At 39.5% G+C, this 19,849-nt stretch overlaps 1 protein-coding gene and 1 non-coding gene across 3 annotated transcripts in view; both read left to right on the top strand.

The window, feature by feature from the left end:
- Positions 1–19,849, top strand: part of MLLT3 (MLLT3 super elongation complex subunit) — a 289,714-nt gene that overhangs the window by 101,909 nt on the left and 167,956 nt on the right. The gene's annotated exons all lie outside the window — the stretch shown is intronic.
- LOC122475491 lies at positions 11,600–11,707 on the top strand. The gene has a single exon (XR_006295189.1). It is a non-coding gene; the product is annotated as a U6 spliceosomal RNA (small nuclear RNA).

Genomic DNA, 19,849 nt, shown 5'->3' with positions numbered 1-19,849 from the left:
CGTAATGAACACGCTAAAAAATAGAGACACCAGCTTAGGTAGGCTTCAGTGATTGTGCCACTAGATGTTAAGGGCGCCCAATCTAGACTCTGAATGGAGAGAGTTTGATGGACCTAAGGAGACGTGGTGTTCGTTTAGATCTTCACAAAATGTGAACTGTCAAGGGCACTGTGTATACAAGGGAAAATAGGAAGCTTAATACAATAGTCACCTCTCCTGCAGGGGAAGAGCAGAGCCCTAGCTCTTATAATTCCCATTGGTTTATTTTGGCTGGTAATTCATTGTCATGTTTTCACCAACCCTCTAAACAAAAAAAAAAAAAAAAAAAAAAAAATCACCCGAGTTTTAAAATAAAACTATTTGAAATGAAATGATGTAGCATTCTTTTGGTTGCTCATTCCCTTGAGGCTACAGAGATGACAGGTGTATGAATTAGTGATGCCATAAATTCGAAAGGATTTGAGTAGAGTAAAATTGGGATCCTTGGCCATCTTTTTAAATACAATTTATTATCAAATTGGCTTACGTACAGCACCCAGTGCTCATTCCAACGAGTGCCCTCCTCAACGCCCATCACCCATTTTCCCCTCTTTCCCACCTCCCATCAACCCTCAGTTTGTTCTCCGTATTTGAGTCCCTTAAGGTTTGCCTTGGCCATTTTTTAAAAAGCTGAGCCTCTAGGGTCTATATGTTTATTTTATACTTATTTTAGTGACCATGCCAGATACATAGTTTGCCACCTAGGTTAAAAAAAGACTTTGTTTTTTTTTTTTTTTAGAACATATAATACTTTTTTGTTTTATTTAGTTCTTTCTAATTCAAGAGGCTAGTCTCTGTGAACTTGAATTGCACGTAGTCTGACTTTGTAAAGCAGTACTTGGTGCTTATCTGTCCAATCCTTTCTTATAGCCTGAATCTTTAACCATCTTTTGTCTTCTTCATTCTTTACCTCCAAGATTTACTTTCAGTTCCTCACTAAAGCCATGACTGGGGTTTTGTTGACTAGAATTTCGTCTCTTTAGTTCTCTAGATCCTTGGATGATAGTGCTGGCTCTGGGGTAGTGTCCTCCTCTATCTCTCTTTACCATCTGTAAACACTTTCATTCTGCCTTTAGTGGATGGGCCTCCTGAGGATACACGAAGCAGAGTGTTTGTGGAAGGAAACTGATAAGACTGAAGACATTTTCCTTTATAAAGGAGGAAGGGTGGAATGTGGGGAAAGGTAAGGGAATAGATCTGTTGTCATTATTACTTGTGCATTTCAAGCGTTCTGTAGGTTTTGCCTTTACCTGGAGTTTCGTGAGACCAGTACTAATGCACTTTATGACAGGGAAGTTGCAAATATTTTAAATTTAAAGAAATCTCAAAAGCGTGGTACTGTGATTCTGGTCAGTAGGAGAGCCTAAAATAATTTACTGTGATACATTGCAGAGAACCTCCCTTTTGTGTTTAAGCAGCAGCCAATGTAAATTTGAATATCTTAACGTTCCTCATTAATTGCCAGCTTTAGTATGCCTACTTCTCTCCCCATATAAGCTGCTTTCTTTTATTCTTTTTTTTTATGTGTTATATTTTAACGCTTAGCCTAGATATTAGGCATACTTCATTTGGATTGATGATATGTTGTTATTGTAAAATGTACGTTTCCTTTTAATTTTATTTTATTATGATTATGATTTCAACATTTAAAATGTTGAGCCTATTGACTTATCTATTGTTTTGCCTGAGGGTTTTTTTTTTTCTTTTTCATTTTAGGAATAGACTGCATAGTATTATGTGATTGGTTAATTTTCTTCTAATACTGCGGCTCTGCCTTTGAAGAAGACAATGAACTTGCTATAGTTAGTAAGCAAAATCTTGCCTGCGTGGGCAGAAGGAAATTGGGTAATCCTAGGAAATCATCCACTAGCTTTGAACATGAGATTAATTTTGGTTTTGATTACTGTGTTACACCAGAGATTTGAGAGGGAAGGAGGAAACACATAAGGATCTGGGTTTTAAGGCAAACTTTAAAGGTTATGTAAGATTTGATATTTCTATAAATATCTTGTTATAGTGATACCATTGCCCATTCTTAAAAAAAAATAATAGAAGTTTTGACCATAGGCCCTGGTCACTTGGAGCAGGCAATTTTAGGCTTAGGATATATTCCCTCAGATCATTAGTTTTCATCAGATGCTGACATTCTTTGGATACCTTGTAAAGTAAGAGATAGGTTGCTGAACTAACACATTATATAAATTTGTAGATTGTATGTAGGCACTCAAATTTAGAGCTAAGCATGGGTGGAAAACTTGGCCTGAACTCCACTTGTCCCTTCCCCCCACCCTTTAAAGATCACTTAGCTGCTCAAGTGATGTTTTAAGAAACAGGACTCTTGGCCAAAAGTAGATACTGTCCTTAAAATTTACTATTCACTTTAGCGTTAAGCCTCACGGGCCTACACTGTTGAGTGAAGGTTTCAAGGTGCCTTGTACTCTTGCTACCACCAGTTGATTAGTAAGTATTGATTTGCAACAAAGAGAATTAATTTTATGTGTTTGTGAAGGATTCATTTTTAAGTGATATTCCCCCTCTTAAATAGCAAGTGATTAACTGCTACTTTAATTTTCAATTAATCAAATTAGGTTTCTACTGGTAAATTTTGATTACATGCAGTTCTAACAGCTTCCAGATACACTTCTTTTTCCCATATGCTTACCATATGCTGAGTAAAACCAATGTAGAATAAATTAGTGTAAAAGTAAGAACACTTAGTTCTTTTGTAGAGTTCATCTTGAATGATGGAAGACAGCTCAGAATCATTTTAGCTACGAGGCACCTTTTGAAAAGTGATATGGCAAAATAGCCCATTTATGTGTGCCAAGGTCTGTTTTCATAAATGTAAATTTGAAAGTTCATTAAAATTTTGGCATGTGATTTGGAATGCATAATAACTGGAAGGGATTCAAAGCCAGAAATCTGTATCCTTATACCAACATGTTTCACTGAAGACTGGCTTTGTATGGTTGTTTAATATTTAAAAGTTAAAAAAAAATAGTATTTACTCGATGGTTATGGCTCTGGAAAGTATGTTCAGGATGGGGAGGCTGCAGGGGCAAGGGAGAGCCAGTGGTCTAACCAGTGGCCCCAGAATGCGCACCAGTCTCCTTGTCTAAACAGGCCAGGTGACTTTGGAAGAGTGAATGCTGTCCCTCAGTTTTCAGAGATGGCAACATAGAAACGCGTGTTTTCCTTGTTTTCTTGGGGAACGTGAAGATGGACCACGCAGGACATTTCCGCTCACGTTAGAAGAGCTGAGAAGTGGCCGAGCTGGGGTCAGGCATAGGTGGCATCTCCTGCTTGTAGCTAAACGTGAACCCTTAATGCTTGGAGGCAGTCTAATGTTACACGGCAGGCCTCGTGCTAACCTGTAATACAAGCCTCCCGTGGTGCGGATGCAGAAACGAAAGAGATGAGACAAAATCAACCTTACTGTCGGTGCAAATAAGCCCATTTCTTGCCCGTAGTTAGAGGAGTGCATTTTACCGTGGACCTTTCTGGCATCTTCAAGCGAGGCCTAGGAAACAGTGCTACAGCCAAGGTAAGAGCACCCGAGGAATTGCTGTAACAGGAAAGGTGTTCCTTTAGAGCACACGGGCTAACCTTTTCAGAACCTTATCCTCTGCCCATTGTTAGGTTTCGCTGTTATATATGTGCACTTTGTACAGATTCCATTTTTATTCTGTTATTTCTCTCTACAACTTTGTTTCTAAAGTTTCTTGTTCCATGACGTCTCAGGCGCTCTGGTTTCTACCTTCCCGTTTTGTCATAGAGAAAAATGGTTTCTGAGGGGACTAAGATGATCACCAGGATGAAAAGCCACACACCTTGGGTTTGTGATTATGTGCTCAGCTCATATTCTGTCACTTCGTATGCCATTTATGGATGTTGTTTTGTAATTAGCCAAGTTTCCTGCAGAAAGTAAGTTTAAAATCACTGTCGTCTTGGTTTATTTCCTCTCTTAGCCTTTGATCTGTTTGACTTTGACACATGCTTCTCACCAGCTTCTGTGGATTCTCATTCTGACAGGATGCTTTGATTCCTTGCCCCTCCCCGCCAGCCCTGGTTCAATGTATCAGCCACCAGATTGGAGGTTCTTGCGTCTGTTTTGTTTACTCTGTTCTTGGTCCCTCCTTTTGTTTCGCCTAAACTTAGTGGTTTTTCCTGCTTCCAGACTTCCTTCCCTCAAACCACTTTTTACATTGTGCCCGTTCCCATTCTGAAGACATGGGTGTCCTCAAGTTTTGTGCCTCTTAAGAAAGTTTTTTGGGGGGCGCCTGGGTGGCTCAGTCAGTTAAGCGTCCGACTTCGGCTCAGATCATGATCTCGCCGTCTGTGAATTCAAGCCCCGCGTCGGGCTCTGTGCTGACAGCTCGGACCCTGGAGCCCGCTTCGGATTCTGTCTCCCTCTTCCTCTGACCCTCCCCTGTTCATGCTCTCTCTCTCGCTGTCTCAAAAATAAATAAATGTTAAAAAACAAAAATAAAAATAAAAAAAGAAAGTTTTTGGTGGCTGTCTATTGCCTACAGAATTCAACTCCTAACAGTACTCTGTAAGGAACATCACAGGCTGGCGCTTGCCTACTTTTCTCGCCTTAAGGTTGGTCACAAACAGCCAGATGCCTAGAACCAGACGTCAAGTTCACTTGTAGTTCCTTATCAAGCTCTACATTTGCTATACCCTGGGTTGTTTGCTTATGTGTTTCCCTTTGCCTGCAATGAGCACCTTTCATTTTCTTCTTGGCAAGTACTTACCTACTTTTCCTTAAAGGTAGTCTCTTTTGTGTGTGAATGTAGCGGAGTCTCCTAAGCCCTTGATGAAGGCTTGCCCGTGATGCGGTTATTTAATGGTTGTTGGTAAATTTGCCTTCATGGTCAGATGCTTAGCTATGTAAGAAGCAGGAGACTGTGCCTTACTCATCTTTGTCATCTAGCACATAGCAGAAGGCCTGGCATGCAGTTGGTGTTCCATAAATATTTATTGTATGGAATTTAGTTTATTTTCCATTACATTTTATAGAGAATGAGTGAATCTTAAAGTAAATGAAGTACCTAAAAATGGCGTATTTAAATGAGGATTTGTGGCTTACCATGATTTATGGAAGTAGAAAGGGAAATATCATAATTCCTTGGCCCTCAAACTAGTGAATAGACACCATGGACCATAATTGGTGAGTTATCCAAAACACATTCACCTTTGGCTAAGGAAAGCACGCGCGTGTGTGTGTTTCCATGAGAAATTAACTTCGAACCAGTGAAAGAATTATTTGAAACCTTGGCTTATAAATAGTTATTAATAATTATTTCTATTAAAAATGTTTTTAAATGTTTATTATTTATTTTTGAGAGGGAGGGAGCTGGGCAGGGGCAGAGAGGGAGACACAGAATCCAAAGCAAGCTCTAGATTCCAAGCTGTCAGCACAGAGCCTGATGCAGGACTTGAACTCACCCAACCCTGAGATCATGATCTGAGCTGAAGTTGGATGCTTAGCCAATGGAGCCACCCAGGTGCCCCGTTCTTAATAATTATTGATAGGGCTAGAGTAGAGCCTAGGTTTCTGGGCCCTGATTGTAAGGAAGAATGTTGGAATGGAATGGGTTGTACATGACACAGCTGAGGGAGAAGTGATTGCTCTCAGTTTCTCTGTGTGAGCTGGAGTAAGTAATTTTTCTGACGCTACTTTTTGTAACACGGGGCACCTGAGTATCTAAGTCAGTAGTGTATACTAGGCTGTAACTAGACAAGAAAGAAAGCAAAGAGCACTGGCAGAAACAAGAATGGGGAAAACATTGAGCCCTAGGGGTTTTAGTATATACCTCATTCTTGACCTTTCATTTGTATGGGGCATTTCACTGTTCTCACAGCCCCAGGAAGGTATGTTCTGGGGTACATGGCATTTTACAAACATCTCCACAGCATTATCTCCCATTACACATGTTCTTATTTCAATTTGATTTTTACATTCCTATCAAGAAGCGGGGGTGACATTTCTTCCCTTTGAAGCCGAGTTGACTTGCGTGACTGTTTCCACCTACAAAGAACTGCAGAAATGATTCTAGGTGATTTCTGAAGCCGGATCACAAAAGGCTATGTGGCTTCCTCCTTGTTTGTTGGAATGTGATGCTTTGTTGCGCAACCCGCAGCCACCGTGTGAGCAGTCCGTCTATCCCGAGGCCATCAGGTTGTGAGTGCAGAGCACATGGAAAGGCCCTGAGAACATGAACTCCCTTCAGAGAGATGTCCAGCTGCCCTGGACCCCAGCTGTTCCAGCCCTAGCCACCATCTGACTGCAACCACATAAGACATTTTGAGCGAGAATTGCTCAGCCAAGCCTTCCCGAATTCCTGACTCAGAAACCACGAGAGATAGCAAAATGGCTGTTGTTTCAAACTAAATTTGGGCTGATTTACTCAGCAGTTGATCATTACAACATATTTCTTTGGGGAAGCATTTTCTTCTAGGTGGTATTGATGAAGACAGGGCTAGTATTAGAAGCATCTCTTAGCGCAGATTTAGAGTTGTCACTGCCCTAAGCCTGTTCCCCAAAACTTTCATACCCTAGTTGGGGATTGGTCGAGGAGGGGAGATTGTAAAAGAGAAAATCACGTAAGCAGATTTTTTTTTCCTTTTCCCATATCTTTACCTAATAGTTGAGAAAGAGGGGGCTAGCCCCCTTTAGATGCTTACACTAAACTGACTACATTACAGAGAATCTGTTTTGGGGAAGTAAGGCCATGGGCAAGAAATTCTGCAAATGAGCTTGGGGATATCTCTCTGGGAACTGTGAATGAGGCAAAAACAGGCAATGCCAAGGAGGCCAGAACTTATGTTGAATAATTTATTGTTCAGTGTGCTTCTTTAAATATTAAAATCTGAGTGCCTTTTATGGGTTGAATCTGACCCCTGCCAAAAGATAGGATGCCATTCTTTTTTTATTTAAAAAAAAAATTTTTTTTAACATTTATTCGTTTTTTGATAGAGACCGAGCGTGCGTGGGGGAGGGGCAGAGAGAGAGAGGGAGACACAAGAATCCGATGCAGGCTCCAGGCTCTGAACTGACAGCACAGAGCCCGACGCGGGGCTCGAACCCACGGACTGTGAGATCATGACCTGAGCCGAAGTCGGACACCCAACCGACTGAGCCACCCAGGCGCCCAAGATAGGCTGACATTCTGATGCTCACATACCAGCGCACGTGACCTTATTTGGAAATAGGGTCTTTGGCAGAGATCCTGGTGGATTCGTGTGGGCCCTGTCCAATGACTTGTGTCTTTACAAGGAGGCAATGTGAAGATTCAGAAAGACACAGAGAAGAAAGCTATGAGAAGACAAGGCAGAGATTGGAGTCATGTCACCACAGCTAAGGAATGCGAGATTGCCAGCAGCTACTAGAAGCTAGACGAGTCAAGGAAGGATTCTTCTGTAGAGCTTTCAGATGGAGGTTGGCCCTGCCAACACCTCGAGGCCTTGATTTCTGTCTTGTAGCACGAAACATTAAATTTTTGTTGTCTCAAGCCAACCAGTTTCTGGTACTTTGTTATGGCTGCCCTCGGAAACAAATGCAGTGCCTAAAGTTGGATTGAGACAGTGAAAAAATGTCACTCTTCAGAAGTTGGGAACATGAAAAGATAAACCACAGGCTGGGAGAGAATATGTGCTAACCATATATCTGACAGGGGACTTGACTCTAAACTGTGTAAAGAATATACAACTCAATAACAAGACAGCCATTTAAAATGGGCAAAAGATTTGCAGACGCTTCAACAGAGGAGATATACACATGTCAACTAAGCACATGAAATGATGCTCAGTATCACTGGTTATTAGGAAAATACACATTAAAACTGCCATGAGATATTATTGCACTATTGCTACAGTGGCTAAAATGGAAAAGAATGACCATGCCAAATGCTCATGAGGAAATGGAGCAACTGGAACTCTTAAAAGGTTTTTTCTTTTTTTAAGTTTATTTTTGAGAGAGAAGCGAGCGAGCAGGGGAGGCGCAGAGAACGGGAGACAGAGGATCCCAAGCAGGCTCTGCACAGTCAGTGCGGAGCCTGATGCGGGGCTTCAACCCATGAACTGTGGGATCATGACCTGAGCTGAAACCAAGAGTCAGACACTGAACTGACTGAGCCCCCCCCCAAGTGCCCTGCAGCTGGAACTCTTCTACATTGCTGGTCAATACTTAAAATGGTATCATCACTTTGAAAGACAGTTTTTCATTTTCTTAAAACATGAAGCATATAACTTACCTGGTTGTTCTACTCATAGGTATTTACCCAAGAGATGTGAAAGCATATCTCCATACAAAGACTTTTGCACAGATGTTCATAAGAGCATTATTTGTAATAGCCCTAAACTGGAAGTAACTCTAATGTCCACCAACAGGGGGGTGGATAAACAAATTGTGGTATAATTAAATCCTATTCAGCAATATAAAGGAATCGGCTATTGATATGTACAACAATATGGGTGAAGCTTAATAATTAAATAATTATATTGAGTAAAAGAAGCCAGCTTCCTCCCCAACAGAGTACGTATTGTATGACTCCATATGTAGATACACACAATTTTAGAAAGTGCAAAGTAATGGTAATGACAGTGAAAATCAGTGGTTATGGGAGGCAGGGCAGGGTAGGGAGGGGTAAGATTTTAAGGAGACATGAGTAAACATTTAGGATTGATGGGTTTGTTCCTATAATCTTGATTGTGGTGATGGTTTCCTTGGTGTATATTTATATCAAACATCAAATTATGTACATCATATATATATGATTTTTTAATCTGTCGATTATGTCTCAATAAAGCCAGAACAAAAAGAAAAGTTTTATGGAAAAAATTAGGGTTAAGAAGGGGGTTTAAACCCTGGGCCCTATTCTACTAATAGGTATCAGCTGAGCGTGAGCAGGTGCAGTTTGCTGTTTATTGTTGAATATACCGTCTTTAATGACAAGAGAACATTTAAATCTAGAGCCAACAAGTAAACCAAACCTTTAGAATCAGTTGAGGTTTAATCACAGAAGACTATGATGGGTTACGGAGTTAAGGGATTTATTATAGAAATTAAACCTTAAACATTTATGGTAGGAGCTTCGGAAATGAAGGTCCAGGAAGCACACTAGAGGATCCCTGGAGTCCCCTACTAGTGAGTCTGAAAAGCCAGGCATGAGACAGGAAGCCTGTGCCTCTGTGTGCCTCTGTGTAACTACCCCCTCTTTGTGTCTGTTGGGTTGGCCTGGAGTTGTTGTTGACCTACAGGGCCAGTTTGGAAAGGTGGATAGAGATCTGAGAAGAGCAAAGATAAGCTTAAACCCACCTACATAGCCATGTCTGGTCACTATACTAACCATGACCACCTTGAGAGTAATGACTTCCAAATCCAAACAGATCCATCCAAATCTGTGCAAATTCTGCTTTTGGTTAACTTTAAGCTGGGACTATACAGGGAAGAGAATCCCGGAAATGTAGTTTTTCCTTAAGAAACTTGACACAGTACAAACCGCCACAACCTGCCAATTAGTGGCCTTCGTGAGTGTAGTACTTATTAGGAATTTAGGCTCCCCTGTTCTCACGTGATGGGTCAGTTATGCTAGACAAATACAGAATATCTTTGAGAGTGATCTAATTGGGACAGAATGTAGTGAGTTAGTCCAGGCATGAGGAATAAGGGTAGATCTTTTCAGAGTCAGGCCTGATTACAATGTAAACAATAGGCAGACTCTCCATCCCCTCTTACAAGGAAGGTGTTTATAGCAACATAAACACCTTTTCAGCACAGTAACATAAACAGTTTCTCAAGGAAACATTCTCTGGCATTCAGGAAATGTTTTTTCTTTACAAACAAAAAAGTGTGTTTTTCTAAAGATTTAATTTACTTAAGGGCTCTGTTTAGAACAAGGCTATGATTGTAGAGGGATAAAGTTATTCCCAGAGCACTTTTGTGGTAGGCTGTAGTTGAAGTCCTCATAGAAGCATCTTGTTTAAAAATCTGTAGATTAACAGAGCACAGGCCAGTGCAGGTGTCCCATGTTACATTTTCGATACACCTCTAGAAAGTTGTGTAAATTATCCATTGGTGAGTCAAATTGTATGATAAATTCCCAGTAGTTTCTGAATTGATATTTTCTGATGAAAATCCTTCTTGAAAATGTGAAGACCCTTTGTTATAGGTATAACATAATACCTACAGTGAGGCCAGGGACTATGATAGAGGCTATGTATTTGTCTCAAATCTACATATTTAACTCATTTGTGCAGTGCATAAATGCTTCCTAATATTGGTCAGCTATTATTCTTATTTTAAAATTCTTTAACTCCTATAACATTTGAAACTTGGAACCATTGGGAATAGATTTCATTCACGAGACCCATTTTAGGTTTGAAAAGGAGAGGAAAATTCTTAAAAAAAATTTTTTTTTTTAATATTTATTTTTGAGAGAGAGAGATAGAAGACAAGCAGAGGAGGTGTGGAGAAAGGGAGACACAAAATCTGAAGCAGGCTCCAGGCTCTGAGCTGTCAGCACAGAGCCCGAAACAGGGTCTCGAACTCACGAACCGTGAGATCATGACCTGAGCCAAAGTCAGATGTTTGACCTACTGAGCCACCCAGGCGCCCCAAGGAGAGGAAGATTCTTTAGCAAGAATGCTTTCTTAATAGACAAGGAGAACAGATGTACCTATTTTCAGCATGTTATTAAAAAATACATAGTTCTGGTAGTGCAGTGAAGGTGCTGTTAATAGGCACGAAGCATCAGCCACACGCGTTTTTGTTTTTTGTTTTTAACCTTTGTGGAAAGGCTTGATTCACTTAAAAGATTTACCCACAAGGTCTGGGGATGATGTATCCATTGCTGACTAGATTTTGTGTAGCTTCGCACAACTTAGAATGTGGATGATGGTTTCTCTTGCTGCCTTCTTGTGCTTCTCAAACTTTCATGTGCAGTTCAGTGACCCAGGCATCTTGGTCAAGGTAGGTCGTGATGTAGTAGATTAGGGTGGGGGTCTCAGTTTTTTATTTCTGACAAGTTCCCAGGTTTGGACAACACACTCTGAGAAGCAAGGGAGTAGGCTTTTCTGAATATAATTTTTGGTGTGGTTGCCCATAGTATTCAACATTTGACAGTAAGTGTGGCGTATATAGAGAAAAATGATTGTTTTCACGTATGCCCAGTTTTTGTCCGGAGGACAAAAGGTTAGTGGTGGACTCCCATTAATTAAGTAGCTTGCTAATAATTTGGCAGGAATTGAGTATAGGCATTTCCCACTCAACTGGCTCTATGTTTATTGTGTTTTTAAATTTATGAATGTCGTGTGGCTTAAAAGCCAACCCCTCGTCGAGATGCCAATTACACCAGGAAGGGGGAAAAAAACCATTTTGCATTTATGTGGAGTACAACCATGGGCTTATTTCTTTCTCCTGCAAAGATCTCCTTGGTATCGATAAAACTAATATAATAATTACATCCTTGAATGTTAATATATATAAAATTAAATGATTCCTTGCGGGCATTAAAATAAATTCCGGTCCAACTTGGCTGTTCTTGGAGAAGAGTTTGTGCTCGCTTTGGCAGCGCATAGACTAAAATTGGAATGATCCATAACAGATGAAGCACGGCCCCTGCACAAGGATGCCACGCAGATTCGTGAAGAGAAGAGTTTAATACCGAGGAATCGTTCATGGGGGAAAACTTGCCCGTTTGAGGGATGAAAATGGAGAACTAATTCAAAAATAATTTTTAACTGTCAACATTTTTTTAAATGTTTTTTTTTATTGAAAAATTTTTTAATGTTTATTTTTAAGAGAGAGGGAGAGACAGACTATGAACAGGGGAGGGGCAGAGACAGGGGGAGACACAGAATCTGAAGCAGGCTCCAGGCTCTGAGCTGGCAGCACAGAGCCAGAAGCAGGGGCTCGAACCTATGAACCGCAAGATCATGACCTGAGCCTAAATCGGATGCTTAAGCAACTGAGCCACCCAGGCTCAGTCCCATAACTGTCACCGTTTGTTAAAACTGTTAAGATGGCCAGCCTGAAAATGTTGGTAGAATTGCATCAAGTGATATTGAAATATATTGGTCTTGAATATTTTCAAAGAACATTTCAGGCAGTTGTGTTTATCTGGGAAATACCATTAAAATATGAATTTGAGGTTAGGAAAAAAAATGTTTGGAAAGATAAAATCAAATACTTCAAAGGAATTATTTGCTTCTTAAGATGACTCAGTGTTCCTTAATTTTAAGTTGAGCCTTTGTGTAATTGAGGATTAAAAACAGAAGAGAAAAAAATGAACATCTTTAAAGCTTTCTGGATAAGTGCATAAATCTGATCTTCCCAGGGGAGTGGGAAAAGATGTGACCAAATGACTATTACCTCTCTAGACGATATGACCATAGAAATCATTCTGCAGCAGTGAAGATCCTCTAGGATCCTGACACAGGCAGGAAGAAGAATTCCCAGGAATCCTTGACGTCAAATTGTGTGTATCTACTATAAAGATAACTGCTGGCTAAATTATTTTTAACTTTGGTATCTAATAGTCTTGAGATTATCAATAAACACTTTCCTAAGTGCATCTTCCAAAAGATTGAGGCTGTAGTTAATATCTGAAAATTTTTCATCTGTTTCAGATGGTTGAGTGTGTTGGAAGTTATGTGTTCTGGAAAAGTGAGGAAGGCGGGATGTGCTCCATGGGGGCTAAGTGTTAAAATGCTAAAAAGTGTTACTGTTTAAAGTATGAATAGTAGGAGAATAACTGTGGCATTAAAGATTCAAAAAATTATACATGTACATCGTAGGCCATTGGGGAAAAGACAAATTAAAAAAAATTGTTTATTTTGAGAAAGAGAGAGAGGCAGAGAGAGACAGGGAGAGAGAGAATCCCAAGCAGGTTCCACACTGCCAGCACAGAGCCTGAGGTGGGGCTTGAACTCACAAACTGTGAAATCATGACCTGAGCTGAAATCAAGAGTTGGATGCTTAACCAATTGAGCCACCCAGGCACCCCAGCACAATGAAAATTTGAAAACCTAGTGTACTTTCTTTTTTTTCTTTCTAGTTTGAAAAAAATATATAATTGCCTTTTTCTTCACTGTAATGTTTCCCATGTGACTGCATATTTTTTGTGTGCAATTATTTTCTATGGCTGTGTAATATTTCACTTAACAAAAGACATCATTTGGGTAACTATTCCTTCCTATGTTTCTTCTTAGGTATTTAAGTAGATTTGTATGTTTTTGCCAATAATACTATAATGAACATCTGTGTATAATGTTTTTCTTTGATCAGACTTTACTTGTTAGGCAAGATCGCCAGAACCGAAACTCATGTTCTTACAGGGAACCTTTCCTTAAAAGCTGGTCTGTGAAGTTGAGGGACTGTTTACAAAGAAGTACTAACCCTTCCTGAGTGTTAAAAGATAAGGATGTTATGACAAGGTGTTAAAAGCTAAGCTGGAGTTGGGCAGGTCAGATTAACTTGGTTCTATCTTTGACACCTGTTTTTAACACTTGTTGAAAAGGGGAAAAAATGAAGGCTAGAGTTTCATAGCACAATCCTTTCTAAAGAAATGAGTTGTTTATGTGGCAAATCCCTTGAAAAATATTTTGTTAGTAAACAAGAATAGGAGGACACTTGGAGATACAATTTCTAATAATAAGTTTACTCCTAGCCCTCTTAACTTTAATTTAGGGCAAATGTATTGAGGTACTTGTGATTCACTAAGCAAATAGGAAAAAAAAAAAAAAGAGGAAACAAGAATAGCACCTGCAGTAGAAAAAACTAGAAAACAGCTCACAATTGCGATTATAGACTGGTTTGTAATATTAGCCAAATTAAAAAAAAATTTAAATGTTTATTATTTTTGAGAGAGAGAGAGAGACAGAGAGAGAGCAAGCAGGAAAGGGGCAGAGAGAGGGAGACACAGAATCAGGCTCCGGGCTCCTAGCTGTCAGCACAGAGCCCGACGCAGGGCTCGAACTCACAGACCACGAGATCATGACCTGAGCTGTAGTTGGCCATCCAACCGACTGAGCCACCCAGGCGCCCCTATTAGCCAAATTCTAGAGATAAGACAGTTAGTTGGATAGATGAACCACAAATCCTTCTTAGTTGCTCCATGAAGTTACAAATAATCCCCAACTTCTAATTAGCCCACAGCATTTTAGCTGCCCCAGTATATTCTGGTAATAGATGTATAGCCACTACAGAAGGTTTGCAAGACCAGATGTATAAGCTATATTTTCTATGTATATTTTAGCAAAGTTCTTAATTGAGTTTAGAAATTCTAGTCTTTAAGTGGATTTTAATTTTTCTGGATTGTAATTATTTGTGTTCCGTATAGTGAAATGTCTCTAACATTTTTTTTTTTCAATTCCAAGGCATTAATGTATATACAAGTATAGGGATTAATGAAGTTCTGTTTTCATCATTTTATGTTTATGACTATATTTTGAAGAACTCATATCACCTATAAGTTACTTTTTAACAACATAATATTTGGTAGATAGAAGAGAATGCAGGCAACGTGTAAGCTAAAAAGCAAAGTAATAAATTGAACGTCCATGAAGCTACCATTCACCTTAAGAACTAGAACACAACCAGATTATCTTTGAGTTGAACCTTTCCTAACCCTTTCAGTTTTGCAGAGCTTACAGGTTAAAAAAGATTTTGGTGCCTACTTTTCTAAATTAGAATTAGTATGCTGCTAGCCTCTGGAAAAAATCTAAAGAGGTATATGCAATTTACATTAGGAACACCTGCAGATTAATGATTGATGTCAATGCATATACATAATTCATAATGACAAAGATGTTTAAATATAGGACATTAGATTTGAAATTGTTAAGTATGCTAGGTTTAAACTTTAAAAAAATTTCTTAGACTAGAAGTTGTTCTCTTTTTTATTTTAAATGGGCTATTTTAAGAATGCCACTGAATGTAAAAACAACATGACTACATTATTTGTATATAAAACGCCAAATAAGTTTTTATTTTAACAACATAAATTCAGATTACATGTTGGAAATCCAGGGTTTTTTTTTTAGAGGAAATTACGTATCCCATCCGCCAACGACCTTCTGTGTTTCCAGACTTTGCCTCCTTTTCTGGGAATCGAGACTTCAGGGCTCAAAGCTACAAAAAATTATCACTAGGGGAAAATGCTATTACTTAATAAAGTTCCAGGTATTATTTGAAGGTTTTCTCCACTTTCCCCCCAAAGTGTTATTCTTCTCCTTTGTACTTTTATTCATTACTGTTTTGGAATGTGGTAGTTTTTGACTTCCAGACTGATTTTCGACTGAATCTCAAAGAACAGAAACCCACATTCTTTTTAAATTTTTTGTTGCCTTTAGTAGGACCAATTTGAAGATCAGGAAACCAGTTTTATTCATCTCCTAAAGCCATCGCAGGTGATTGTCTCTCAGAGTCCGTCTTCCTCATTAAATAAATGTTAGATTTCAGTTTTGCCTTGTATTTCCCCCCTGATTTCTTTCTGTATTATCACTGCCTTTGATTTGGAATTTTCTGCCCCCTTGAACGGGAGCATAAACGTCTGGAGGGTATGCTGCAGGCGATGCTGTTTCTCATTTTCCTCTTTCTTTAAAAAAATCTCTCATGTGGCATTAACTTTTTTCTTATGATGCCAAATTTAACCTGTTATCTGTGGATTAAGACTGAAAAGAAAACCAAATTGACACTACAACTTAACCTTTTATTGACTAAATATCTAACTCGATTTTTGAACATGTGGGAAGAAATATGTAGCTGAGTTTGCATTTATTTTTAGCAACGCAGTTATTTCTGACAGGTTGATCTGCTATGAGGACGTTATAAAATTGCCCTTTTGATTTAGAGAACTTTTTCATTTGAAACTATTTAAAGTTTCCTTTTACTTTTTCAACTTTAAAAATAAGTTACTTTGTTGTCGCGGAAAATTGAGTCACTTCCTAGCTGAAATTTTAAACTCCTAAATGTTACGGGCCAGTTAGTTTTCTTGAACCAGTCTGGTTGTCAGCCGGTTACTTAACGCCTTTATTCCTCAGTTTTCTCATCTGTGCAATGGAAGGTGGTAACTCTTCAGGGTGGTCGTGAGAATGAGATGAGTTGTTATGCTGGAATCCCTGCGTGGGACGCTTGGTTACTTTTTCTGTCACTGCCACAACCGATTGACACAAACGTAGCTGCTGAAAACACCACAAATTAATTTTTTCCTGGTTCTATATAGGTCAGCAGCTGGGATTAGCTCCACTAGTTTGTCTTCTGTAGTTTCATGAGCCATTGGTGTTGGTCAGGGGGGCTGTCTGTTGGGGGGCTCAGGGAACAGCCTGCTCCCAGGCTCGTTCAGGTTGTCCCCGGGCCTGTGGTTGTAGGCCCCATGTCTGTTTCCTTGTGAGCTGTCAGCTGGGCCAAATTCTCACGCTGGGAAATTTCCCTGACTTCCGCTGCTGCCATAGCTCTCCTCTTCCTCTTGTACCACATGTCTCTGACGATAGCAGGAGAAAGTTCTCTGCCTCCTAGTGTCTAACCTACATGTGATTAGCTCAGGACCGTCTTGCCTAACACGTGATAATCCTTAGAGCCTGTGGCCGGTTGATTAGTAGCCTTAATTACATCTGCAAAATCTTTCACAGTAGTATCTAGATTAGTGTTTGACTGAATAAGGAGAAGACAGGAAACTTGGGAGACAGCTTCAGAATTCTGCCTATGGTCGTGCTCGAAAATGGTAGTCTGGTAGTGATGAAAGCAGTCACATGTTTTTTGTTTTTTGTTTTTTTTAGAAATTATGTTTAATGTTTATTTGTTTTGAGAGAGAGTGACAGACAGACAGCATGAGCAGGGGAGGGGCAGAGAGCGAGGGAGACACAGAATCCGAAGCAGGCTCCAGGCTCTGAGCCGTCAGCACAGAGCCACACATGGGCCTTGAACTCACGAAGTGCGAGATCATGACCTGAGCCGGTCGGACGCTTAACCGACTGAGCTACCTAGGCGCCCCCAAAGCAGTCACATGTTTACCTGAGTACAGACTAAATTGTAAATCTCTTGTAGGTGGGCACTGTTCATTACCTTTTTTTGTATCTTTAGGGCCTTATGGTTTGCTGTATGTTTATTTAAATACCTGCCATTGGTTGATAGCTTCAGTGCAATTTCTCTTTTGGTTTTATTCATTTTATTTCTCAGAATCAGTAGAAGTTCTGTAGGAGTTTTGTTGAAGATTTCTGGTACCTCTCTGGAATGATTAATTACATTTAGTTTCTCCTTACCTTTTTTCCTACTTTTCATTTTCATTAAATCACAAAGATAAAATTGCCTGTTCTTATGTTAGAAACTGCCAACAACCTTTTGCTACTGGAGCACAAATTTTGAGTTATTTTGTCTTAGACTCTTTAAGTCCTTACGAACTCTTAGCCATGTCTTCCGTAAATTGTATTTGAAGATAGGTTGTAAGTACAGCATACTGTTGATAGCTGAATGTAAAGTTGGCCAACTGCCCCGGCAGAAGGGGGGTGACCTTATTGCCCTCTCCAGGGTGGCCGCCTTAACTAGTGAACCTACAACCACAATGATTGGCAAGGTGATAATCACCCTCTGTTCCTCTTACCATTTTGGGACGTTTTCCTGATCAACAAATCTCGGTCTTCCTTTAATGATTTTAATCAGACATATTGGAGACCTGCCAAGAAAGAAGAGTATAAATCATCACCTTTAAGAAGCCAAGATTTTTGAAAAGGGGTTAAGCCATTTAATGGCAGTGTTTGTAGGATATTTACATAGGCCAATCACTGTAGATAGGAAAACCTATTTGTCTCAGGGACCCTCCTCATTAAAATTTTCTTAAAAAACATCTCTTAAACCCTTTCTACCAAATTGGCTTGCTCAGCCCTTCACCCATTCCCCCACCCCCAACCTCGACCGCCTTAATCCTGTGTTAGGCAAAGAGAAATGAGTTTGTTTAATATACGTTTGTGGAATGGTGTTCACTTTGTTATTTCCTTTCATTCATAAATGAGGTCTTGGCATCTTTCTTGCTTTTTTTTCTGACACTTAGATGTTGTCCAAAAATACCTATCTATCCTCCCCCTCCTAAAAAGATGCATAACATGAAATAGCTTCTTTGTGCTGAAAAGTCTAAACACTTTTTGCCAAAGTACCTTGCTTACCTTGCTGCTTTTGAATTTGATAATGAGGGCTGGCTGGGCATTCATATGGTTAATTCTTTCAAGAATGCCTTTCTGTCTGAATCTAGGATCAACAATGTCCATTCACTGTTCCTTTGATCTTTCTGTATGTTTTGCAGACTCATCTGGCAATCCAGTTTCTCTCGTGGAAAACTGGTCATTTGCTCTTTTCTACTCTTATCCTTTACTACTTTTAAACTGAATTTAAGCCTTCTTTTACCAAATTCCATGTCAGGAGAACAACTCTTTTAGAAGCTCTTTGAAAGAGTCAGAATTTATGCGTTAACTTTAAAACACTTTTTATTTAAAATAATTTTTCTTAAATGTTTATTTACTTTTTGACCTTTTTTAAAAATTTTATTTTATTTTTTTTAAATTTACGTCCAAATTAGCTAGTGCAACAATGATTTCAGGAGTAGATTCCTTAGTGCCCCTTACCCATGTAGCCCATCCCCCCTCCCACAACCCCTCCCGTAACCCTCAGTTTGTTCTCCATATTTATGAGTCTCTTCTGTTTCGTCCCCCTCCCTGTTTTTATATTATTTTTGTTTCCCTTCCCTTATGTTCATCTGTTTTGTCTCTTAAAGTCCTCATATGAGTGAAGTCATATGATATTTGTCTTTCTGTGACTAATTTCGCTTAGCATAATACCCTCCAGTTCCATCCACGTAGTTGCAAATGGCAAGATTTCATTCTTTTTCATTGCCGAGTAATACTTCATTGTATGTATATACCACATCTTCTTTATCCATTCATCCATCGATGGACATCTGGGCTCTCTCTGTACTTTGGCTATTGTTGATCGTGCTGCTATAAACATGGGGGTGCATGTGTCCCTTCGAAACAGCACACCTGTATCCCTGGGATAAATGCCTAGTAATGCAGTTGCTGGGTCATAGGGTAGTTCTGTTTTTAGTTTTTTGAGGAACCTCCATACTGTTTTCCAGAGTGGCTGCACCAGCTTTCATTCCCAATTGTTTATTTATTTTTGAAGAGAGAGTGTGAATGGGGAGCGGCAGAGAGAGAAAGAGAGGGAGACACAGAATCTGAAGCAGGCTCCCAGGGCTGAGCTATCAGCATAGAGCCGATGCTGGGCTTGAACCCATGAACTGTGAGATCATGACCAGAGCCGAAGGTGAACGTGCAACTGACTGAGCCACCTAGGCGCCCCTAAAATTTCTATTTTTAAGTAAGCTCTACACCCACCATGGGGCTCAAAATCATGACCCTGATATCAAGAGGGGGCATGCTCTACCAACTGAGCTAGCTAGGTGCCCCTATGTACTGCTTTTTAAAAACTATTTTTTTAAAAGTTACCCATGTTTTCTAAATAACTTAGAAGTTTCATATTTGTTTAATTTGTTGAGGAAGTTATCGTCCTTTCTGAAATCATTAGTCTATAATCAGGAGAGTGATTGGCACTCTTTAGTTAGAGTCTTCTAAATTCTTGACAGTTTTTTAGTTTTCTTTCAATTGATATACATTGTTCAACTTGTCTTATAGCTCTCCAGTCTGATTAATTTTTTTAATTGTGAAATATACATAGCATAAAATTTACAGTTTCTACCATTTTGAGATTTTTAATTTTTTTATGATTTTTTTTAATTTGAGAGAGAGAAAGAGAGCAAGG

This window comes from Prionailurus bengalensis, chromosome D4 (assembly GCF_016509475.1).
Source record: "Prionailurus bengalensis isolate Pbe53 chromosome D4, Fcat_Pben_1.1_paternal_pri, whole genome shotgun sequence".
NCBI lineage: Eukaryota > Metazoa > Chordata > Mammalia > Carnivora > Felidae > Prionailurus > Prionailurus bengalensis.
This window is presented reverse-complemented; position numbering and strand designations above follow the sequence as displayed.